Below are 25,439 nucleotides of genomic sequence, written 5' to 3'. Positions count from 1 at the left end.
TTTAGCAGCAGCAGTAGTTCCTTAAACTACATCTGTTTTTCCCACCTGGAATACTGTTACTGTAATTGGTATCGTGGCTGGAGTAGTTATTTCATGTGCTCCAGTCTGATAGTAGGAAATAAGTCTTTTCGTGGGGATTTTTGGTCTGTGTTCCTTCTTCATAAAATACTTTAGGAATGAAAAAACTAAAAGGCTTCATCATTTTTTTTCTGAATCTCTTGGGTGTTTTGCTCTTAATTCTTATCCTCGAAATCACGTTCCTTGCAACAGATCTCTATAAAAAGGATTTTCTTTCTTTACCTCTGTTTTCCGTACCATGGGGAGAACTGGCATGTTCCAGCCCCGTTTCATATACAGAGCTAAACAGATTTGTAACGTGCGGTAAACTGTATGCAAAAAGTATGCTTATTAGCGTCCTGAGTAATCACCAACAACAGAGTAAATAGGAGGTTAATGAGATTAACGGCAAAGAGAAACGTAAGCATTTGAGTGCTCCTCTCCGTGGCCCCGTAGCCGGTGGCAGCCTGGTTTCTCTTGACGAGCCCAGCATGGGTGTAGACGCAGTAGCGATTTTGCTGCTGTTCCCCATACAATGCTTAATGAGTTCCTACAGCTGACATTTTCTTTTAGACACTGTGTGATATTATTAAATCCCACTCCTCGCAAGATGTTTTGTGCATTGCTTCTTTTTGTGTTTTTTTTTTTTTTTTTTTTCCCCCCATATTTATGTTTCTGCTGTTGGGACTCGGTGGTAAATAGTCTGATCAGCCCTTGCTGGTCCTCCACAGTCTTCTCCCAGGCGTGTGGTGCCCTCTTTGATGTCTCCTCAAGGCTGCCAGAGGAATTGACCCACATCTCTTTGGGGGAACTTGCTACTACCAGAATATCACAGTCAGAAGTGCATCGAGATTTCTCTCTTATTTTTTTATCCCAAGATCTATCTTGATTTCATTTGTCCTATGGCTTTCTCCTTCCTGACCTTCACATTCTATCCATCAAGTCTCACAAGGAGAGAGAAGCCTATTTTCAAGCAAAACCATGCCTTTCTTCTACCGTCCTACCTCTAGGTTCATTTCCCTTTTCCGGTTCTTTGGGTTAGGGGTTTTCTGGATGTGGTGTGCTCTGCCTACCCACCTCTCACATCTTCTGGCAACCACCAGCGTGTTCTGAATGTCAGTGCCTCAGAATTGTTTATTTGCATTTTCTCCACCCAAAACTGCGTATGTGTGGTTGGCTTGAACCTCTAGGCACCGACTCCCCTTACTGGTCAGTCGACAAACTGCAATATATTTTTTTTTTTGCTATTTTAAATAAAAGTCCCTCACTGAGAAACGTGTTTCATTTCCTCAAGATAAATCTTGTACTTCTGACTGTAGTATTTCTCTTTTTTTTTTTAATTTTTTTATTATTTGCAGTTCTGGTTAAACTGTGAGCCTTCAACTCAAACAACTCGCACGGAGTCGGGGCACTGCACATTGCCCAAATGAATTATTCACCTTGCAGCTCTTGTTTTTTGTTATTTTGAATCCCGCAAGCTATTTTCCTCCTATTTCAGTTGAGAAGGGCAGTGGTTTCTCTTTTATGCCAGCTCTCCTGCGTTTGGGTGCGATGGGGATTATGGCTGGAGCTGGGATTTCCTTGCCAGACTGCACGGCTGGAAGTCAGCCCGACGTCTTGGCATTGCCCGGGCGAAGTGGAAGAGCGCTCACGCCCTGCACCGCTGCTGTTGGAGGAAGGAGATGTCATTCCCCAAAACTTCTCTCCAGTGTCACGGGCTTGGAGAGGTTCGCCGTGACGTGACGGTGTAATTCTTTGGTGCTGTCCGAAAAGCTAGGAAGGCGTGTTTCTGATGGGAGCAGTTCCTCGCCTTGCAAGGACATGATATGGGGCAGCACGAGAAGAACAAAGTTGACCTTGAGGTTGTTTGCTGGGATCTTCCAGTTCCCATACTCTCCAGTTCCCATTAAGCTTGGTAACTGGGGAACCAGCTCTGCTCAGTGATGCTCTCCCAGTGCTCAGGCTCTTAATCATGAGTCACGCTGCTGGTCAGCATGCAAAAAATAATGTTCACAGATGTCGTGGTGGTGGTGTTGAACTGTGTTATCGCCGGCATCCAGGACAGAAAGAGCTTCAGAAGGGGAGGAATGTGTTAAAATCACCGCAGAATGGCTTGTAGTTTCTTTCTGCTATCTTTGCAAACAGCAAAGCGACGGAAGCAGCGAATGTGTGTGCATGCAGGGGAAGGACTTGCACATCTCCTTGTGCGAGGGGAAACAATTCAGCTTGCTGCAGTGCGTTACTAATATTTGCGTCTGAGCGCTCAAAACTTAGCGAGAGACGTAAGACAGAATGAAACAGATTTCTCAAGCCTTAAACGGATGGTTAAACCATTTCTTCTTTTTCACCGTGGGAATCTTTAAGCTGCTGTACTTGTTTTCTTTGGGGATCATATTAAAAGCAAAGAGGGGCTTCATTATTTATTTATTTTGGAAAGTGCTTGTCAGCCTGTCTTATGCAAAAGCACTTTAATTGATCTTTCAGACTGGCGAGAGGAGGACGGAGGAGAAAATGTTTAATGCAACGTATAATTCTTTCTGGTTTTGCCTCAAAATAAGAAGCCACTTTGTTAAGATTTATACATCCGAGCACAGTTTATGCACACGGTGCAGCTGTGGTTTATCTGCGTACTGCAGCAGGCTGATGCAAAGAAATGCCTTGATCAATGGTATGAGCTGGTTCGGGGTAACTCCCAAACTGCTCCCGTGACAAATGCAGTGCCAATTTCTTGCCACCCTCACTATAATTGCCGTTGTGTCTTGTTAAGTTTGTGATTCCTTTTTAAAATGTAATCTAGTTGAGAATTAAAAACTAAAACGATGCAAATCTATTTCTTGCTGTGCTGTACCGAAGCAGAATAACACTCCATTAAACCGAGATTCTTTTCTATTCATTTTCCGGCAGTAGGATGCTTGGGAGGCAGGTGCAGATGACTGTGCCTTGTCTCTGTTCCTCCCCGATCCACAATACCACATTACAGAGTTTGTGGAAGCCTGGCAGTTGAATACAGATTGCCTGCACCGCAAAGCATCGCTTCAGCGTCAACGCCTCCCTCTTGTCTCTTTAAGGTGAAGCAACTGGGGTGATTGGATGCTGTGGTGTGCTTACCTGCAAGGTTTGAGGTCTGAGCTTCTTTAGTCTGCTCTTGCTTGGTGAATCGGGAGTGTTTACGGGGTGGAATCACTGTGCTTTGGCTCCGTCAGAGTCAAAGGTCAACTAAAATGGTGCATATCGGGTCTTGTTTGCTGTTTGTCATCTGTTTTAGTCAAGAAACCACATGCAAGTATTAACACACAGCTCCATGGCTTGCTGTTTGAGTGCAAGAGATGTCTGGGGGCATCTGGACATGGCATGTAATGGTGGTGGTTCTTGCCTTGGGTAGCTTGGGATTTAATTGGGGAGAAGTTGATGAAAACAGGCAGTGAGGAGGCTGGAAACGGAGCCCAGCTCGCAGCTGGAGCCTTTCAGGGCAGTGGGTCCAGAGGAAGCCTTAAGTCCCACAAAGATGGCTTTGTGGGGGAAGTCTTCTGTAGCTGGGGAAGACTGCAGAGATGTGCACAACAGGATTGTTGGCTCTGTCCCACGCTGGTGAGTTTCTCCAAGCAACTGAGTTAAAATACTTGGAAGAGATTCAACTTCTTAGAAGTTGCGTGAGCATCAAAGGTAAGCAAAACCCCGTAGTGAAATAGCTGGGAGGTTTTCAGCTGCGTTTGTTTGAAATACGCCATGTGCCATACCGTAAGAATGCATTTTTATATATATATGTGTGTTCCTCTTGCGTAATACTGAGTTTGATTTGAATTTGGGAAGCCTGTGCCTTCCCTTCTGAGAGTTAACAAAAGCCTAAAAGACGAGAGAGCGATGCGGCACGATGCCAAACCACTGCAGGTGGGACATTGTGTCCCCTCCCCACCTCCCGTGCCATCTGCCTTGTCATCCCTCGGCGCTGGAGGCACTGCTCTTGCGTGTTAGCTGGTTTAGTAAACCTGCATTTGCTGCAGTTTGGGTAAAGAAGCGTTAGATTAGCGTGTGACAACAGGAAAAAGAACAGCCCCTTCCTCCTCCCCCCCCCAAAAAAAAAAGATGAGAAAAAGAAGGAAGCAAAAAGAGCTTGTCATGAAACCTAAATTCACTTAGAAGCATCTTTAGAAGCTCATTCTCTCCTTTATTACATGAATGGTGTTATACTGCTGTGCTATATCAGAGAGCTGTGTGATGTGATAGCAGCTCCTCTGTCCTGAGCCACTGGCACGCCGTGTAGCTGTAGGTTCTGTGTTTAAGCAGAAGAATATTTCAGCTTGGTGTCTCCGTGGGTAAAACGGAGGGGTAGCTGCCCCGAGTGCTTGATAAAAAGTGAGTTCGGTGTTTGCAAGAGGCATTAAAAGCTGCAACCACTGCACCAGGGTCGCATCCTGGGGTCGGGGACAGCTGCCAGCCACGGGATGGGAAGCAGCTGAGATGCTGCAGTGAGGTGTTCACGGCCACGTGTGTTTGCACGAGCGTGGAGCTGGGAGCCAGCCACGGACGTTGCAGATCCTCCTGGTGGACCCAGCTGCTGTGGGGGAAGCAGAGATCTGGGGGACGGCAGTCCCACTTGCAGGCTGAAGAGAGCCAGTTATTTACTCAACGTGTGCTTAGATGGAAGATGCTGAGATCAGATAAAAAGGAAAAAGAGAGAAAACCCCGCAAAAGCCTTCTGTTTCCCAGCATCAACCATAAAAACACTTGTAAAAAAAAATATTCTAAGTAATAGGTCTTCTTTTCTCAGCCATGGTGCATGAATAATGCAGGAGATGGTCGCAGGTGGAAGATGGTGGTGCCTCTTGAACATCCTGCTCCTGTGACATATCCATGGGGAGCCAGGCAATGTCCTCTTCAAGCCAGGTCACCACTAGCTATGGGTGCTGAGACCCGTTTGCCCAGTATCAGGGTCATTCTGGTCACCCAGTAGAGCTTGGAGCAGCCCAACCCTGCTGGTGGCCCCATGGGACGTGTCCAGCTCCCACCCTGGACCTTGCAGACATTACACAATTCACGTGGGGTCCTTACGTTAGCGTATTAATTGCATTTGGTGATTAATCATGGTTCTCTTCATGAGGGTTTTAGTGTGTGTGTCAGCTGCAGGTCACCGTGGATCCGTTTGGCCCTGCTTTAGGATGTGTGAGCTCTCCACCCAAGGTTGGATTTCGGTTTGATTCTCTCCATCCCCATGTTCTGCTGGCTGGGGTTGGTGCTGTTCTTGCCACCTTCTCTTCAGAAATTGCTCTTGACTCAGCTTTTTTTAGAAACACGCTTTCATCATTTATAATCCTAAAGGCTCTCCTGCAATGGAGGAGTTTTTGGCTGTTATTTTTAACTGAATGTTTCATTGATCTGATTTACAGCGTGAGCTGCCGGCTGCTGCATTAGCAAGAGAGCGGAGAGCCAAGCGTGGCGTGGGGCAGGGAAGGAGCAGTGTGGGGAGGTCTGAACTTACCTCCCTCGTCAGAGCTAATGCATCACAGAGCTGCAGCCCAAAGGTGCAGTTTCACATCGTTTTAAGCCAATATAAGTCACGGTTTCTTTTTATTTATTTATTTTATTTTTAAAATTTTCCTTTAAGTTGATCCACTGGCTTCGTCTCTATTGCCCGTTTTGGTGTTGGTGTCCAGGTGCCTGTGTGGTGAGCCAGTTTCAAATTCATTCAAAACAAAACCCTACCAGAAATAAAATTAAAGGGAAAAAACAAAAAAAAAGACTTGGAATTTGTCTAGATGAGGTGAAATTTTGAGCTCAGTGAGAGCTTGTTGCTCTTGCTTGGGTTTGGTTAGTCTTCCACCCACAGCTGAAGAGGCTGAGTACCAGCCACTGAGATGTGGTAGGACCGTGGTTGGTGTGGTGGGACCTTGGTTGGTGTGGTAGAACCATGGTTGGTGTGGTGGGACCGTGGTTGGTGTGGTGGGACCATGGTTGGTGTGGTGGGACAATAGTTGGTGTGGTAGGACCATGGTTGGTGTGGTGGGACCATGGTTGGTGTGGTGAGACCATGGTTGGTGCGGTAGGACCTTGGTTAGTGTGGTGCGACCACGGTTGGTGTGGTGGGACCACGGTTGGTGTGGTGGGACTATGGTTGGTGTGGTGAGACCATGGATGTTGTGTGGGAATGGAAGGTAGCTTCTTCTGGGCCATTGTTCATGACGTGGAGATCAAAGTGTCCATCACTGATGCTTTGCTACACTGTGGGTGCAAACCAGAGCTGGGAGCACTTGAAACCTTCAATGACAGATCTGAGTGTTTAGCTCGGTTCTGACTAAGTGTGTAAATAAAACAAGAAGCATTAGGAATGGGTTATTTTTCTACTTGGTGAACCAGAAAATTAAACACAAATATGGTGGGTGGGGCCTGGGTATGGAAGTGAGAACAAATGAGTACTATTAAGTTGTTTTCAGAAGTGGATTTATTTAATTTTTTTTAATGGTCTAAATTCTCTCACTTCTTTTAAGGCTTTCTGCTGTTGGTCTCTTTCTGCTTCTTCCACTTTAGTAGGCTGGCTGAGTTAATCACATCAAAGAAAAGATTACAGATTGCTGATTTCAGCTTTTCTCCTCTACCCAGCCATCAACGAGCCTGTTCACGAAGCACATAAGGGCTTAATATCTCAGTGCCCTCAAGGGAAACGGGGAAAATCAGCAATTACCTGTTTTTTAGGGATCATCCAGTCAACCAGTTAGTATGTATACAGGTCCTGATTATTCACATATGCTGCTTGCCGCCTGCATGGTGCTTGGGGAGGGTGCTATGGAGCAGGGATTGAGAAATTGGTGGGAATTGAAGCTGTGGAGGTGAAGCATCCGTGGATACGACAGAGGTGTCGTGGGGATATAGAGCTGGGCAGCGGGATCATCACGGCAGGTGAAGTTTTGTAGGAGAAAAGGGCAGGGATGCTCAGCTCCACCCTTGGCTTGGAGAACATGTTGCTCTGAAGTAGTCAGTGCTGTGCCACGTGGAAATGTGTGGTTTTATTGCTGCTACAGCTTGTGTGGAGCAAACTAAAGACGGTGATGTCAAGGAACCTAAATATGCAAGGTAGCACCTCCGTGAGGTCAGGGGAACTGTCTTTGTTTTACAGGCCATAAGTTGTGTCATGGAAATGGTGTCTATGTAGGTGGTCCAAAGCTGGAAAGGAAAGCAGCGTGAGATTCAGCCTGTCCTCAGCACGAAACTCCGCTGGAGTTTGAACTGAAAAGGAGGACATTGAAGACATCGAAGAGAGATGTTGAAGAGAGAAGACGTCTGTCAGCTGTCTGCTGATGACAACCAGTTGAGACCTGTGTTCTGTTCTTCCAACAACACCATGTAAAGAGTTTCTCCTTTGCCTGAGAAGCTGTTTTCATCTGATTATAGCGTTCAGAAGAGAAGAAGTGAACTCTACATTGGTTATCTCCTGTAGCATTTGCAGAAAGGCTGAGAGCTTAAGCCCAGCCTGCTCAGGGAGGCAATCCTTTCCACTTTGCTGGAGGAAAATCCTGGCTACCAAGACTTCGGCGCTAAAATGAGCGAGCCAGTTGGGAGACAGGAGATGACTCAAAACTGTTTTTCTTGGTTGGTGTGCATGGCTTTAGTGAGGAGGAGGTCTCTGTCACAATGGGTGCTACTATGGATGGCACCAGTGCAAGTCTCGTACGCTTCATCGCAGGATCTTCTGGGCCTCTGAGGATGACACTGCATCGGAGGAGAGGAGGGCTCTTGCATACGCAGACTTGCTGTCTGCTTCTTCTGTTCCTTGAATGCCTAATGAGCTCCTTTTTGTGTTGAGATATTATTTGTAAACTCCTTTGCCTTCTGCTGATTTCAATTTACCACCGACTTCTCTTGCAGCCTGAATGTAGCATTCTTGGAACTGTGAAAAATATAAACTGTCTTAAATTATACCTCTTAGCCTCCATCCATCTCTGTTTCATTTTGCAGAGGGATTGTGCATTATCACTTCTGGTTTGCTTTCAGAATTAAGAATGGTCATAGATAAATGTAACTCATAGAAACTGGAGGATGTGGTTTGCTTTGGCCTGCTAAATATGTAGGAGAAAAAAAAAAAGATTTTTCTTTTGTCTCCTGCTCACCTGTGCCTTGGATAAGCCTCTCTGACTTGGCTGTGAATGAAGCTGTTTGTTGACAGCAGAAATAGTTAAAATAGAAAAAGCAAGTTCGTGACTTGGGTCTAGTTTTGAAGTACAGTGGCAAAAATCAAGTAATTGGTTCAATTGAATTACACGTTTCTGTTAGTCTCCTGCTGCGCTTAGTTATGGTTTCAATTTCTTGATCAAGTGGGAGAGTAATGTGAATAGATGCGTTTGTCCGAGAATGACGGGTTTATGTTGGAAACACCTGTATTGGGTTTTTGTGGCAAGGTTTTGGTAGCAGGGGGGCTGCAGGGGTGGCCTCTGTGAGCAGAGCCCAGCAGCTGCCCCATGTCAGATCAGAGCCAGCTCCAAAATGGACAAACGCTGTTTGTGCTTCTAGGAGAGTGTGTTTAAGAAAAGGAAAAGCTGCTGTACAACAGTAGCTGGCACAGAGAAGTGGGGAAATGTGCGAGAAGCAGCCCTGCAGCCCCAAGGTGAGTGCAGCAGGAGGGCAGGAGGTGCTCCAGGCACGCAGCAGCAGTTCCCCTGCGGCCTGTGGAGAGGCCCCTGGTGGAGCAGGCTGTCCCCCTGCAGCCCATGGGTCCCACATGGAGCAGATCTCCACGCTGCAGCCCGTGGAGGAGCCCATTGTATTTCTTCCCCTTTTTTTCTTTGAGGAAGGGGAGTGAGAAAGCAGTTGTGGTGGTATTCAGCTGCGTAGCAGGGTAAAATCACCACAGCACCATGTGTAGTCTGCTGGGTGGACACTGTGCACTTGTGAAGTAAGAATATGATCTGGATGAGGGGATCAGGTGCACCCTTAGTAAGTTTGCAGACGACACCAAGTTAGGTGTGAGTGTTGATAGGCTTGAGGGTAGGAGAGCTCTGCAGAGGGACCTGGATAGGCCAGACCCATGGGCCAAGGCCAACTGTATGAGGTTCAAGAAGGCCAAGTGGCAGGTCCTGCACTTGGAGCACAACAACCCCATGCAGAGCTACAGGCTGGGGGAAGAGTGGCTGGAAAGCTGCCTGTTGGAAATGGACCTGGGGGTGTTGGTCAATAGCCAGCTGAATATGAGCCAGCGGTGTGCTCAGGTGGCCAAGAAGGCCAACAGCATCCTGGCTTGTGTCAGGAATAGTGTGGCCAGTAGGACTAGGGAAGTGATTGTCCCTCTCTACTCAGCTCTGGTGAGGCCGCACCTCGAGTGCTGTGTTCAGCTTTGGGCCCCTCACTACAAGGAGGACATCGAGGCCCTGGAGTGTGTCCAGAGAAGGGCTACGAAGCTGGTGAAGGGTCTAGAGACAAGTCTTATGAGGAACAGTTGAGGGAACTGGGGTTATTTAGCCTGGAGAAAGGGAGGCTCAGGGGAGACCTTATCATTCTCTACAACTACCTCAAAGATGGTTGTAGCAGGGTGGAGATCGGTCTCTTCTCCCAAGCAACAAGTGACAGGACTTGAGGAAATGGCCTCAGGTTGTGCCAGGGGAGGTTTACGTCGGATATCAGGAAAAAAAATTCTTCACTGAAAGAGTTGTGAGGTATTGGAACAGGCTGCAAAGGGAAGCAGTTGTCATCATCCCTGGATGTATTCAAAAGATGTGTAGACATGGTGCTTAGGGACATGGTTTGCTTAGCACACTGGCAGTGCTAGGTTAATGGCTGGATTTGATGATCTTAGAGGTCTTTTCCAACCTAACTGATTCTGTCATTCTTTGAACATAGTCTTCTGACTTCTGCTTGTTGGGACATCTGCTCCACGTGGATGGCTTTTGGGCGACAACATGATGATATTCTGGTGCTTGTCAGGCTACTGGAGCATGAGGAAACCCAAGAGGCTGAAGTGACCTCAGGTCTGAAGCAGTATTGACTGGCTACACTAGTGGTAGCTACACCACCAAGAGTGACCTTGCACTTGGTGGGGGTAACTACTGGAATGCAACAAAATAAATGCCTAAAACATGAACCTCAAAAGGAGGATTTCCATCTGCTGTCTGTGCTCCATCTGCTGAAGAGCAGAAGATGCCTGATTTCTGGTGGATGTGTCTGTCATCTCCTAGCATGTCTTCTACCACTTGCTAGCTGTGGTAGGGTTAGCAACTACTATCTGTTTACCAGTAGGTAAGCCATGTGTTGGGAGGTTGCTGGAAGTGTTGAGTTGTGCTCGCCTTCTCAGCAGATATATTCATTTCTCTTTCCTTTACTCCAGCCTTCATTTTTACCCAACTTTCAGGGTGGTGGTTATGTTCTATGATTTTTTTAGTATTATTTTTTCCAACTGAGCTGAAGCTGCCCAACAGCAGCTTCCAGTTACAGGTATGGCCGAAATGACAGGAGAATGGGACTAATAGATGAGAAAGTCAGCATGGACCACTGATGGTTCTTGTATCACTGTAATTCTTTGTGGTGATCATCATCATGTTGCTGGGAGGCTGAGAGGGTGGCGTCCATCACTCCATGACCATGGGAGGCCATTTTGTTTAAGGACAAGTGGCTGGAGGCAATGCAGTGGTAACAAGCATTACCAAAGGCTTCTTTGTCTCTTCCAGATCTCCTAGTGGGGAACATTAAGAAAGACATCTTCTGTGACTTCTCCATCTCGTGACACAGCATCTCTGTCAACTTTTGGTAGCCTATTTGTGGAAGTACTCAGGAACATATTCTCCTACATATTCTCCCATCTGTCTTTTTCCCAAATTCACTGGCCTTGGTGTATGCTTAAGAATAGACTTGCTTTTTTGCATTATGTTGAGAAGGCAGTTAAGAATTTATTTTCTGACCCTCCTGCGTTTAGATGATAATATTTTTAGTATCTTAGATGATGGCTGTTTCTGAGTTGATTTGTAGTTTGTTCTCTCCTGCCGCCCCTTAAATGCAGAGAGGAAAACTTGACCAGCATCTTTCGCCAAAAGATATTTGGTGATGTTCTGTTACTCGGATCAGGTTGCGTGAGAGCCCTTGTCACAGTACTTAACTACCCTTTTACTTTGCTTATAAAGGACTTTTTTCACGAATGGATGAACTATGCTTGTGGCTTTTATCAGTTCACAAGAATTTACACTCACTTGGCTTTTCTGACCCTGAAAAAATAAGCACGCAAAAAGGAAACTCAAAATATTACCCTCCTCTCTACCCCCCAAAAAATGTGAAAGGGAGAAGATACTTGTTTCTGCATGTAAACTACATTATTTACTTGTTGTTTTCCCCACAGAATTGGTGATTAAATGTTTTTTTTTCTTCTTTTTGCCACTTAAGCATGCTGGCAGATGATTAGGGAAAGTCTTTTCTTCTGAAACCAGTGCCGAAGGGATGATAGAGGCAAGAGTATCTTCAATGATCCTAAGATTGTAGGACATTGAAAAAGCTTCCCATAAAATTATATCCGTTTGAGATCTGGTATATCTCCTGTATGTGGTATAATTGGACCAAATTCATCTGTGCAACCTTGGCATGGATTGGCGTCTCTGAAGGCTTAATGGTGTCTTTAATTATAAGCGGCCCAGGAATTGCCTAGTGAGACACAGGGTTCATTTAGCTCCAGAATCTCTCTTTTGGATGGCGACCAGAAATAGTGTGCTCAAAAGACGAGAAAGTAGTGAGTGCCCTGATACACAAATGTTGTGATAATTTCTCCCTTTTTCTTTTTTCTTTTTCTTTTTTTTTCTTCTTTTTTTTTCTGATGGTTAATCACTAAAGCTGGCTTAAGCATTTGTGTTACAGCTTAGTTATGACAGCTTTGGCTGGTCTCGTTATCTACTTCCCCGTCCTTTGGATGCTTAAGTTCTTGGCCTTCATATCCTGCGCTCCAGTTTAATTACTCAAAAAATGTCCCTTACCTCTTGGATTTCCCAACTTCTCATTTTTTCACGGGAGATTTCCTGATTTTTGTGGTATGTGGAAGGATATGTCTGGAAGTGGTTCCAGACCTGTCGGCCCTAAGCTTGATTATTGATTTTTTTTTTCTGCTGTGTTTGGTGTCAGTCAGTTTTCTGAATTGAATTCATCCCTTCAGCGTGTCTCCTTCCATCTCCTCCATCACGGCGGGCTGCTGTTGTTTTGAATATCGTCCATTACATTCTTTTGCAGAAGGCATCTTGTTGGCTAGCCCTGTAGATTTGCTGACAAGAGTGGGAAATCCTTCCTGAGCTCCAGTGAAGAGGTGGTGAGCGTGGCCAAGTGGCCAGATCCCATTTGGAAGTTGGGACACCAACCATTAAGATAACCTTTTTCTGCTTTCAAGCAAACATAGTAATTGGAAGGATCCTCAACGTCTCTTCAGTGTCTTTCATCGTTTGATCTCGGAGCACTTTATTTATTCAGCCTCCTGGCGTCTTTGCGTGGAAGGGCGGTATTGAGAGAGAATAATTTATAGGACTGCGTGGCATGATGCCATTTTGTTACAGTGTAATTGCGCTTGAAATATTCAACAGAACATCGTTCTTGAGTTAATGGAGAAGATTGTCGTTGGGTTATGTCCCTTGTGATTTTTTTTTTTTACAAAGTCTTCTTGCCGCATGTGAGATAAATAAAAGATTTTATCCGCGTTCTTAATAGCTGGTATCAGAAGTGGAGAGCTCCAGTTCAAGTATTTGTTGTTCTTTTTTCCCCCAAATAAGACTGTTTGATTAGTTTGTCCTTACGTTTTTCCCCCTTCCCCCTTTAAATAATCCTAAAATCTGGATACAAATTGTTTCCCTCTGCCCACACGCTGGAGAAAACATCTATTTCCAGAAATAACAGAATGATGCTGTATTATTTGTTGTAGGAAGGAAAATAGCTAGTTGGAGGTGAACGGCAGAGTGAAAGCTGTTTGAGATGATAGGAATTACTTTTTTCTTTTTTTTTCTTTCTTTCTGTCAGATTTTACCAGATGTAACTGACCCGATGATGGCCTGTAGGTGCTGCAGATATTATTTGGCTGGTGAAGGGACAACAGAGGGAGGTCTGTAAGAGCATGAGAAGAATATTTCTGCATCTCGGTAGGCTACAGAGTTCATTTCCCCATCAAAGCATAACTGAGAGAAGTGAATGCAGTTAAGAGGACCATTTTCAACGATTTTCAAAATCAGTCTGGGAGAATCATTGCTCCATCTAGCTTAGGTAAAATAAAGGTGATTCAAGGAAGAGTAAATACCTCTTTTTCTTAGAGACTTTCAGCATTTTTGAAAACGATGAGCTTCGTGCTTCGTCGGAGGTGTACACACAGAACCTGCTGCCCCATCGCTGAAGTTTCAGCGTGGCAGGGCTTTCTTGTTCTGCATGGTGTTCCTCGTCTTAATATCAGGGGAAGGAGGATCAAAAAAAGGATTCTGGAATAGGTAGACTGTTCCTATGTGGTAATTCTTGTGAAGTTACAAGGAACTTTTTATCAGGAACTTTTGAGGCATGATTATCTTAATATCACAAAGGCTGATAATATAAATAGAGATTTCAAGCTTGACCTGATACATCAATAGGATAAGTTAAAATGATGAACAGGATTGAGTTATTTGCTGCAGCTGCTTCCAGGAATTGATTGATTTGAATTTCAGCTGGCAGGGCATTGATACCATTGGGAAGGATGTCCCTGAGTTTGTTAATGGAGCACTGGGGAAGGAGGAGCATTGGGAACAGAAGGAGATGCGAAGGTTGGGTAGATGGTGGTGGGCTGGCTTGGAAGCCTTCTGCAGATATTGGTTCTGCTTGTAGCAAAATAGTTCAACTAATACAATAATTCATCTTGGATAATGTGTTCCTGGTAGCGGTTGCTGTAGTTGGTGCATTGCAATGTCTGTTTATTTATTTTTTTATGGTGTTACAGGCTCAGAATTGCTGCTGGTGAAGAATTTTCAGGAAAAAATATGGAGTGTGTGGGCACTTCCACTAATGCTGATTTACTGACAAAGGTTTCTTTTAGAGTTATTTGTATTTTCTGGCAACGTTTCTGTTGGCAAAGGAATCTGTGGCCCGTGGCATGATTTTGTTGCAAACCCAGACAAAGTGACACGCTCATCTGTGAAGTGCAAGACCTCAGCTGGATCCGTGCTGTTGAAATTTCCCTTCCCCATTATCCCAGTCACGCATCCGAACAGCGGACTAAATTGTTTTCCCTTCTCTTGTTGTTAGACCGCACCTATGTGTAACTTACATGGTGGTTTAAATTGGGTCCAAAAGCTTTGGCATCACAGAAGATCAAGGTTGTGAACCTTCCTGGAGGAGATCTTGCCTGCAGGCTCTTGGCATTGATAAAGAAGCAGCATCTCAGCAGGGATGGGTATGCTGAGTAATTAGAGGGTGCCGCCAAATCTCTTTGCAGGTACACATCTGCTTCGCACAGCTGTATGGGCTTCTGTTTCTTTTGACTCCTAGCCACAGAGCAGGTTCTGTTTTCAGCCCATCTTGGCTACCCTGCTCGCCAGGTAAAGCAGATGCTCCACTGATCCCCTGAACTGAAGGCTCTTACGTCATCAGCCAGATTTCCTTCAGCCGTATTGACAGCACGTCAGTAACGAACCTTAGAAAATGAGATTTATCATCCTAGCTAGAGAGGGAGAGAAGTCTTTCCATGGTAGAAACAAGGTGCTGACCTTTTTCTTGGCCGGTGTTGGTGCCGATGCCACTGGTGATCTGATAGCCTTTGAAAACCATCTCCCTGATCTGATGAGACCTTGTAGGTGATATCTAGGTCTTGTGTCTTTGTGAAGATGCCAGGGAAAGGGTTTATTTTTTTACAATAGCATAGCACATAAAAAAAATGCATACACGCACACACATAATACTGTTGTTGTTTTTTCATTGACAAGTTAAAGTGGCAACAGGGGAATTGCCTGAAATAGAGCAGCAGTAAATTAATTTTTTTTTGCCGTTTCCTAGCCATTCTAGGTCCAACTTAACCCCCTCAGTTCCAGCCTTCGCTCTGAAGGAAGCATCTCAGCACTGGACCCCTGATGAGCAAGTTCTGTGGGAGAGTTAATTACTGCAGCTCGCTTGGGTAGAGCTGAGGGAAGCCGTGGTGCTTTGGAGACAGCGAGGCGAACATACCCTGCAAACCTTACAAACAGAAAGCCACAAAGGATTTGGCTTTCCGCTTTATTGGTTCCGCTGTAATTGGCTGTGTTTTTGTAAAAATAGCATCTCCTGTTGTCAATTTGCAATGGAGAAGGACGGTCCAGTTCTGGAGCAGAACTAACAGGGTAGTGTTGTGAGCGAGACAGCCGCGATGGCTGATCGGGGAATATGTAAATAACAGCGTGGTTTTGGGTTTCTTTCTCTTCTGCAATAGCTCTTGTTTTTTTCCAAATGGCCATCACTAGGTTTTATGATGCACGTATGCTTGTAGGCACCTTGCACTGATGATGGAAACAGAGATTCCCCCGGATGGGATCCTTCCTTTTCTTCATCTCGGACGTCCCGGGCTGTGTTAAGTGGTGCTGAAGTTGGAGGTGGGGACGTGGAGCCCAGAAGTGGTGACCAGGTACAGGGCACGGCAGCTTTTGCCTCTGTCCTCACCTCTGGGCACTGGCTCAAGATGAGTCATTTGCTGCTTTTCACTTGATTTTTGTCATCATTAATGCATCGCATTCTCAGTTTGTCCTTTAAATAATGCAGTTGCGTGTCTCTGTTGACATTAACCTCCTAGAAGCGTGTGTCCACAGAAGAGCAGCTTGTTTTCTCTCCAAGCGTTCACCTCTATCCAAACACCTCATCTACCAGCTCAGCTTTACTTAACCGGTAAAGAATTAAAGCACCTAATGGCTGGAAGCATTGACTACGTGAACTAAGCCTTTTATAAATCAGTATTCAGCAGTCTCCAGCGCAGTGTGTAAAGGTAAATAGCTACTCCATCTCCCCCTCCTGCTGCTTCATGGCTCCGTCCTTGTGTTAAGTCCTCGGTAAAACTCCTTATTGTGTCTCCTCTGTAAATCCTGCAGGTTGTAACGGGCCCTTAAATCTCACCATTTGGGATAGAAATGTATCTTCTGTGTTTACTCGTTTGCTGCGTTTAAGGGAGTCATTTTTATTTGACCAGCTTTGTGCGGCTCCCTGTATATAGATCTTATTTATCCTAAAAACCTCGTCCCCTGCCAGGTAAGCAGGTTGGGAAGCGATGCCTCATTTTTATAGGAAAGTCAAGATTTAAATGCACCAACTTTCCCGCAGCTTAATGCACTGCTGCAGAGGCATTGCAAGCGCCGTTCCTATTTCTGCTCCTCGCTTGTGCGGTGCGTGAGATCATCGCATCCTCTTTTATCTTCTTCCTCTGTCCGGGCAAACCCGTGTGTGCAAATACAGCACCCGTGGCTCAGCTGATGCGCACCAACTTGCAAGGTTGAGCTTCCCTGATGGCGTGCCCAAGCCTGTGCTTTGCTGCATCCACACTTACACAGCCTTCTGAATTATAGCCCCATTTCTTTCCAGGACTGCAGCTTCTTCTGGGACTTCTCAAGAAAATAGTGAATTTCTTCCTACTCAAAAATCAGAGCGGTGTCTGGTGCTGCGAAGGCCCTTTATAAACGCCGTGCAGCGCTGCTGCTGGGAACAGCCTCCCATGGCAACCTTCAGCTTGAAAGCTAAAATCACATCACCCCATATGACAGCTTTATTATTAGATTGGCATGTGAACCCTTTGGAAGGAGTCTAGGTGGAAGAAAAAAAAAAAAAAAAGTTTTCCTAGACTCTGCCTTCCGTTTGTTTTTTGGATTTTATATTTTGTGATTTTTTTTTCAATCGCTTCGAGGATTTATTTTTTTTTTTCTTTCCCAGGTAAAGTAAATGCTAGAAAAGTGAAAGACTTCGTTCTAGGTGAGGTGGAAGATCTCTGCCATGAGGTGTGATGCATGACGATGACCACCACCACGGCAATTTCAGGTCCTCTACCGCTACACATGGATGAGAGTTGAGTTCAGTGTGTGCTACTTTTGGGGTCTGGTCTTATTTTAGGAGTGGTAGGGAGCTCCTGAGGGTCAGGGTCCTCCTCACCCAAGGACTGGGGTGGATGACAACAGCTCGAAGGGAACATAGCTGCCTTCTGCACAGCGTCTGGTAGTTAGCAGGTAGCTCTTGAAGGCCTTAAGTTGGTTGGTCCAGCGTGCTCTATGTGGCATCTTGGGCTTTTCCCTGCTGTCCTTGGACAACGAGTGCTGTGCCCGCGGTCAGCCGAGGGGCCTGGCTCTGTAGGTCAAATTCTGCGTAAATAAATTGGTGCTGGGGCTGTGCAGGCGCCTTTCTGCTCTCTCCAAAGCATTGTGTTGGCAAAGTTGAGTGTTTCTACTGTTAAGAGGTTTTAATTTCATCACCCTGAGCTCCATGGGGCTCCATCAGCACTCAACACACATCAAGACTTCGCCGGCATGCACGCGGTTGCTGTTGTCCAGCCTCGTGTCACATTTCCATGCTGGTTCTTGGGTTTGCTTCCTTTGACATCGGGGGGCCTGGGGCTGTGGATGAAGGTCCTGGAAAGTTGGGGGGCTCCAGAGAGCAGCTGTGGGACCAGGCTGGGACCAGCTTGGTCCCGCTCCATCTGCTGGTGATTGCAAGTTTGTTTCTTGGGCTCTTGGTTGAGCTTGGCATCACCGATCTGATGGACTCCTCCTCCCCACCAGGAAACCACCTGCAGAAAGCTGCTGGCACCCTTCTTTCCAGCCACCTGCATGGCCTCGTGGCTCGCTGAGCTGCAAGGGTAGGAGACAAAATGCCTCGTGCCATCGATAATAGCGACTTCTATCATCTGCCTTTCCATGTTTCATGGTGCAGAGATGGTCCCGTCTGCATTCCTGAGCCACCAAGCCCATGGGAGGAGCAGCATCCATCCTACTTGCTCTCGGAGCTCTGTATTTCTCCTCCCAAGCTCTTCCGGGGAGGACGAAAAGCTCGGGGAGTTATTTTTGGGTGAAGGAGAGGGGGCGGCTTTCTGTGCTGGCTGCGAGCGAGACGCCAGCCAGACTTGAGCCCGGGGAAAGTTACGGTGACAAAGAAGAGGTGATGGAGCCTGTGTCTATGAGCAGGGTTTTGGAGCTGCTTCACTTTATCTGTGGCTCCCTTAAAGCTTTCCTACTAAGTGAGTGCCTCCATCCTCTTTAAGTCCTGTACCTCTCCATTCCCTTGCACTTTCTAGAGAAGCAGGGAGAAGTGACTCATTACACAGCCTACGAGGAAACTTTAATGAATAAATGCATTTAAAAAAAAAAAAAAAGGAAAACATTTCTCCTGTCTGGGGCAGAATGATGCTTGTGCTGTCATGAACCCTGAAAAAAGTAGTTAGGCTGTTTCTTTTTATTAGCTTTTAATTAATTGAGTTACAGGAAATATTTTAGTGCTCTTGTTGAGACTAATAGGACTTTGGGACTAGAGCTGCGGGGTTGTTTTTGTTTGTTTTTAATTTGCTTGAAACCTCAAGAGCAAAATTTGCAAACCTCCCAGCTATTTCCCTTCTTTCTTTTTTTTTTTTTTTTCCCTTCAAACTTCTGAGATGCTGGCAGCAGCCTGCGGGGAGGAGGAGCAGATCAATGCCCTGCGGTGCTTCCTGGGCATCTAATTGGGGCAAAAAGGTATTTTCCGAGGCACCTGCGGTGGCCGGGAGGCGAGGTTCAGCCCTTGCACGGGGCATCACTGAAGCAGAGCACCGCGGATGCTGCGTGAGACGAGGGACTGCTGCTGATCGCACGCTGTGAATCTTTACCAGCTTTGGGGAGCAGCCTGGCTTTATCCACTGGGCTGTAAAAAAGCCTAGAAAAGTAAATCTTCCTGCCTTTAGGAGGAGCGGTGCTTTTCTGCCAAGTCCCTGAAATAAAATATTTAGCTGCCTTCCTTCCTTTGTTGCTCGCGTGGAAGGAACCTCGGTGATGCTTTTCGCTTCTTGTGATAAAATAACCCCGCGCAGATGCAAGTTTTAAAAAATACGCCCTGTGCATCCCCTTCCTTGGGCCTGTTCTGCTCGGGATCTCTGCTCACGACTCCTGAGCAGCTGTGGCAGCGTGTTTGGAGCAGTGCAGGACTTCTGCTGTACAGGGTCAGTTGGTTAGGTTGTTCTGGTGGTCTCAACTGAGTTTTATTTCAACTGGGTTTTACTTAAGGGGGGGATCTTCATTTCAAAGGTTCTCCTTGAATCCAAAAGCTCGTTAGCGCTCTGCTTCTCCTCCATAAGCTCCAAGTCTTCTTCTCTTTGTTTAAATACAGGAAAGCAATGTTTTCAAAGGGAAGGAAGAGGGTGAGAAAGAAGTGTGGGTGCTCCTCTGAGATCAGGCCGATCCATTTTTATCTTGTTATATATCATTTTTACTTAATACTGTTATATTATTTCAGCTGTGCTCGGTTTTTAGATTCGATGCAGAGATGAAGTTGCTATAACAACATGATGATTCATATAATGCTAGCAACAATCTGCCGGGATTTATTTTTCTATCATGACGACTTGGATGTTTTTGGTGGGGATTTCTGTCTATTTTCAGACAGACTGCGCCATTAGCTTTCCGTAGTGATTTACTTCGGCTTACCAGTAGTTGTACCTGTACTGGTGTAACACAGCTCGAGATCTCAAAGCCCTTTCACAAGGGGCAGCACCTTTAGGGCAGGTTTAGCTTAGGAAATGGGGGTATGGGCGTGTAGGACTGACTCGAGCACCTTCAACACATCAGGTGTGCGAGCTTCTGGAACCTGTACTCAGGTGGTTCTCCATCTTATTCCCTCTTTCAGAGGTACAGCTGATAAACAGAGTATTCTTGAATTCCTGATCTGTGTTCTTAAAAAATCAAGAGGCACAAGCTAAGAGTTCTTGAATTTCTCCTGGGAAAAGACTGTCGAGATCTTTGATACCACCTAAAGTTGCTCGAAAGTCGCCAGGGAGCTATGGGGTATATCCAGAGGAACTGATTAATAAATCTTCCTTTTTTTTTTTTTTAAATAGGAAAAAAAGCGCCCAGAATTAGCAATGTCTGATTTTTCCGTGGAAGCTCTGTCACCTTCTCCCTCTTTTCTGCCCCAATGTTAAGAGCTTCAGATAACAAGTCTGAAAATGAAGCAACTTGCCCCAGTGCCTTTCATGAAGTTGTGGGTTTTCCAGTCTCAAAGCTAAGGTGTTAGCGGGAACACAAGCTTTCACTTAAAGCCAACAAATCCAGGGTTACTTGATTTATTTGTTAATATTAGTATTATTTTCCCCATGCCTGTGTAGACCTGTAGCAGGACACGATGCCTTTTGGGACAACTTTTCCTGCTTGCAAAATCCTGACCAATTTTACAGAGATCTGGAGGTGGTAACGTGCTTTTGGCCAGCCTGCTTGTTGGGCTGGAATCTCTTTATCTTGCCCAACAACTGGAATGCAGTTGATCCTGTAAAAAGGTGTGAGCTTTCTGTCCTGCCTAATTGTGTTAAATTGCATTCACATGCTAATAGAGAGCGACTGGGAGAGGATGTTGAAGCCTGTACGCATTTTTAAAATCATAAATTACATTACAGGAGTGTCTAAAGCATCAGATAACTGACTGTGAAGACCTTGCTGCAATGAGGTGATACAGATATGTCTTTGAGAGCCGTCTTCCCCTGCACTGAATCTGGATCCTGCTCGTGTTGCTGTCAGCTGTATCGGGAGTAAGGAGGAATTGTAACTGAGCAAACAGCGCTGGAAATGTGCCCTGGGGGCTGCAATGTCTGCATCAATACCCAGCAGCGGTGCAGGAGGGCCTGGCGTATCAGCGAGATCGAGTTTTCAAATGCATTTTGCATTTTTGCAGTGGGTTCGTGCTCTGACACCTGGTGTTGCTGCTTTGGGAGGGCTTCCACAGCACAGCGAGGAGGTCTTGTTGGATCTGGCCTCCTGCATCAGAGGAATAATCTTCTCCTGGTGCCTCTGTGTGTGCTCCTTCTGATCCCTCTCTGTTTTTTTAAATGTGTGGGTGTTGGGGCACCACGATGAGAATGCAGTAAAACTGGAGGCAATGAAAAAAAAATAAATAAATGCCAGATGACTCTTTCTAGAGATGTGTTCCAGAAGTTAAGAGTTCATGGAGCAGGTGAGCCAACGTATTATATGAGCTATTGCAGGCATGACAAAGGGATGCTGTCTTCATTTCCTTCCTAGGCATAACTTCAATCCTCTGACCACATGGATGATTCTGACACGACCCCACATAGCCTACTCCATGCACAAGTGTCAGACTTAGAATCACAGAATCATTAAGGTCGGAAGAGACCTCCAAGATCATCTGGTCCAACCATCCCCTACCACCAATGTCACCCACTAAACCATGTCCTTAAACACCACGTCCAACCTTTCCTTGAACACCCCAAGGGATGGTGACTCCACCACCTCCCTGGGAAACCCGTCCCAATGCCTGACTGCTCTTTCGGAGAAGAAATGGCTCCTCATTTCCAACCTAAACCTCTCCTGGCACAACTTGAGGCCGTTCCCTCTGGTCCATCCACGTTTCTCCTCTGCACACAGGATGAGGATCCTTGTGTTTGGCTTGGTGGCTCCTTGGATGCTCCATTGGATGCTGTGATGGAGCAGAGGGAAACTCTTGTTCATCACAGCCAGGACAGTCCTGAAGTTTTATTTTCTAGTTCTTGCTACTTTTGCTTCTTTATGCCTTGATTGTGTTTTCTTAGAGACACGTCACATAGAGCTGTGCCGGTGGGGTTAGTTTAAGACTGGTGGTCGTAGACAGAAGACCCAGCTCCTCTGGGGTGCACGTGTGTGTTTCTGTGCTGGGGAGAAGATGATTCTCAGTCTGAGTCACGCCATTCATATTTCCTTCTATAGGCTGGTAAAAATTAGTCGGGAGACAGGGAAGAAATGGGAAGTGTCTCTGTATTTCAGGAGAAAAAGCAACCGCTCCTCTGTGGCGGTTATTTTAGCAGCAGTTTGCATCTCAATTTCAACCCCAAAATATGCATCCTAAGTGCAGGCAGCTGTGTTTGCTGAGCCAGTAAGTGTCTGAGATGGTCTCAGTTTTCTTGCTGTGGTCCTGGTAGTGGAAAGAGACGTAAAGAAACTGTCAAACACGTGGACAAGGAGGTCATCTGCAAAAAAAAAACCAAGCCACCAAACCTGTATTTCTGACGGTGATGATATTTTCTTGCATTTACACCTTGCTGTGGATATATCCTTTCTTCTCCAAAAAGGGTTAGCTCCTACAACGAAACGTTCTGCTAGGAGAGGCATGGTGGCGGAGCTGGGACCTTGCTGTGGATCCTGCTGGTGGCAGAGCCCTGCTCTTCCTGCTGTCGGGAATCTCTCGACGGGGAAGTTTCCGCACCGTGGATCTCCTCCTCGCACGCCGAATTTCAGGGAGTGAGGCGAGGCCAAGTGTACATTTTAATTTTAGTTCTGCGTGACGGAGGATGCTCGTGAGCGCGTCGTATTAACTTCAAAAAGCTCTTTGGTATTTTGGGTGTTTCACTGGAGTAGTACAGTGGGTCGACTGGGGAATAAGCAAACGAAGCAAGGCTTTGGGGAGTGGTGAAACCACCCATGCAGAGATAAATTGGCCAGCATACCCCATCAGTAACCACTTGCAACAGGCAGCAGATACCTTCTTGACCCCATTTCTGCCCCTAGGAAAGAGGTTCTGACCCTGAAGGATCTTTGCATCCTTGGTCTTTTGGGCTGTAGTTACTGGATCGGAAAGACTCCAGTTGTCCAGCTCTCTCGTTCAGCCATCTTCCGCTGGTCCCATCTGCTAATTCATCCTCCAGGAGGAACAGAGTCGATGTCACGCCAGCAGGAACTGTCGTAAGCTATTTTCACATCCCGTGCCTGGGCATGGCGGAGGGGAAGGCACGGAGAATTCCCAGAAAGGCGGCTGAGTAATGGGAGGCGATGGGTCCAGATGGAGGGGAGACATCTTCCGAAAAGGGCCCTTCTTCATCCCCTCCGGTTTCTTTGACAGCACGAAAACATCACGTAGCCTCTGTGTGCAGGCGTTTGGTCGCTCGGGAGGGGAGCTGGCTGCAATTGACTTAGAATTATAAAACCATAGAATTATTAGGGTTGGAAGAGATCTTCAAGATCATCTGGTCCAACCATCCCCTACCACCAATGTCACCCACTAAACCACAGCCCTAAGCACCACGTCCAACCTTCCCTTGAACACCCCCAGGGACAGTGACGCCACCACCTCCCTGGGCAACCCATCCCGATGCCTGACTGCTCTTTCTGAGAAGACTTGCACCACTTCAAGCTGGGAGGAGCGGTGTCGCCACACTTGGTCCCCGCGGCGCATTTAGGGCCGTGCATGGAAACGAGAGGTGGCCAGCAGCGAGGAGCTTGGAGCGGGGAAGCCTGGGCTGATCCCTCTGTGACCCCACCGCCTTCTTCTTACTGCCTTACTCGTGAAATGTGGCTCATGCACTTCTCAGCTTCGTAGGGTGTGGTGAAGACAAACACATGAGGAGGCGCGAGGACGGCTGGATAGGGTGGGAATGGGGACCAGACCTCAGCGAGGTAACGGGGTTTGAAGCAAATGTCTCAGATCTCTCCTGCTTTACCTAGTTTTTTTGTAGCACAGGTGTGCAGGGCAGTGGTTTTGAGGGCTGATTTGCCTTGGCACTGTCCCAGTTTCCATCCTTTCTGTGATGCCAATCAGGGACGTTCGTGGAGAACCCAGCAGGCCAACTCTTCTGGACAGCAGCTGTATTGGACGTTGTACAAGCAAGAGGAAATCTATGCCTCCAACTCGTTATTTTTTAAAGTAAATAGCATGTTTGTGTGTTTGGATGACATTTTCCATTCAAAAAGGGAGGGAAGGAATGAGTGTCAGCCACAGCTAAGGTGCTGGGCACGTAACTCAATTACTCATACAACTGCAACCTCATCATCCAACCATGAAGGATTTCTTCCACCAATTTCCTCGGTCCTGGCCACACTCCTGAAATTAATCCCACCTAGGCAGTCCATAGCGTTTCCTCTGTCGGTGCAGACAGAAGTTGTTTCCTTACACGGCTGAGTGCTTCAAACAAAAAAGAAAAGGAAAGAAGGGAGGAAAAAAAAAAAAAAAAAAAAGCTCAAATGCCTAAGACTTAGGTGGTTGCGTTTTCTTTGAGTTTTAGAAAAGGTTGTCACCTTCCTGGTCCCAAGCAGGTGGGGGAGCACAAGGAACTGGAGGATAGAAGGCCTTTGATATTTTCATCGTAGTTTTATATCGGTGTATAGGGATCGAAATCCGTGGTGAGATTGTCCACCTCGGGAAAGCCTCCTTTCCTCCTGCCATCTGAAGCTTTGGCACGTTTTCTTCCAGCCACCCTTCCTTCCTCGCTGAGCTTTACCGTGCTTCCCTCTGTCATCTCCCGCTCAGTGTTTCGTGCTCCAGATCCTCAGGGATGAGCGCAAGTGGCCAGCATCGCCCTGGGCACGCTCATCCCGGCTGAAGGGCGGGATGCTTTTTGCAGCGTTTGCTTTCCAGATGGATCTCTCCCCTCCGAGTCTGCTGTTTTGCTCTGCTTGGGAAAGCACACAGGCGTAGGTGGAGCAGATTGGAGAGGCCTCAAAGCACCTCGGTGACTGGTGAGCTGGGTGGTTGAGGTAGTTTTCCCTCCCTGTAAACATTTCACGAGGAGGGAGTAGCTTCCCTGTTTGGGTAGCAGATGGGATTTGGAGTTACTGAGCCCCTGTGGGCACTGGTAGGATGAGCTCATTTTGTGGATCTTGTTGCCTGGGAGAGCCTGTGTGAGGCTTCAGGCTGTCAAAGTGCACGCTCCTGTATTTCCTTCTCCCAGTGGAGAATCGCCTGGGTTTTAGCTGCTCTTAGCAATGCCCTGCAGTAAACAGGAACGGTGAGAATGTGAGCGCTGAAATTCAGCTCTAAGTGCATCTCTCACTGATGGTAAGATTCAGAAAACCGGTGGTTTCCTCTCTGCTTTTCATCATACCCTTCCTAAATTTATGTTCCTGGAGAGGAAGAGGCTCACAGCACCTGTGCTCACAAGCCACAAATTCCCCACTTTCAGCCCCTGCTGCTTATTTACCTTCCTAAAGAGGCGGTGAAGGATGCCCAGCAGAAAAAGCATCCTAACAGCCAGAGCTGTGACGGTGTTGCACAACAAGAAGCTGCACCCAGGGACATCATGGGTGGCACAAGGCTACCTGGATTGCCACTTGTCTGCTCATAAAGAGCAAGGGGATGGAGGGAAAGGGTCGAGCTGGGCTGCCTGGTGGGGATTTTCATAGGTTAAACAGGGCCGTGTTTGGGATTTATGTCCTCTAGCTGTAACAACTCAGTAAGATCGGCGTCTGCAAAAACACCTTGCACAATTTGATCTAAATCTTGATTAAACCTCTAGGCCAGTTGTCTGTAGCCTGAAGGGTGTGATA

The 25,439-nt window shown here is 46.6% G+C and overlaps 1 protein-coding gene across 4 annotated transcripts in view; it reads left to right on the top strand.

The window, feature by feature from the left end:
* The window catches only part of TSNARE1 (t-SNARE domain containing 1), a 461,283-nt gene that overhangs the window by 18,533 nt on the left and 417,311 nt on the right, over positions 1-25,439 (top strand). The window lies entirely within an intron of this gene.

This window comes from Cygnus olor, chromosome 2, assembly GCF_009769625.2.
Source record: "Cygnus olor isolate bCygOlo1 chromosome 2, bCygOlo1.pri.v2, whole genome shotgun sequence".
In the NCBI taxonomy this organism is placed as follows: domain Eukaryota; kingdom Metazoa; phylum Chordata; class Aves; order Anseriformes; family Anatidae; genus Cygnus; species Cygnus olor.
This window is presented reverse-complemented; position numbering and strand designations above follow the sequence as displayed.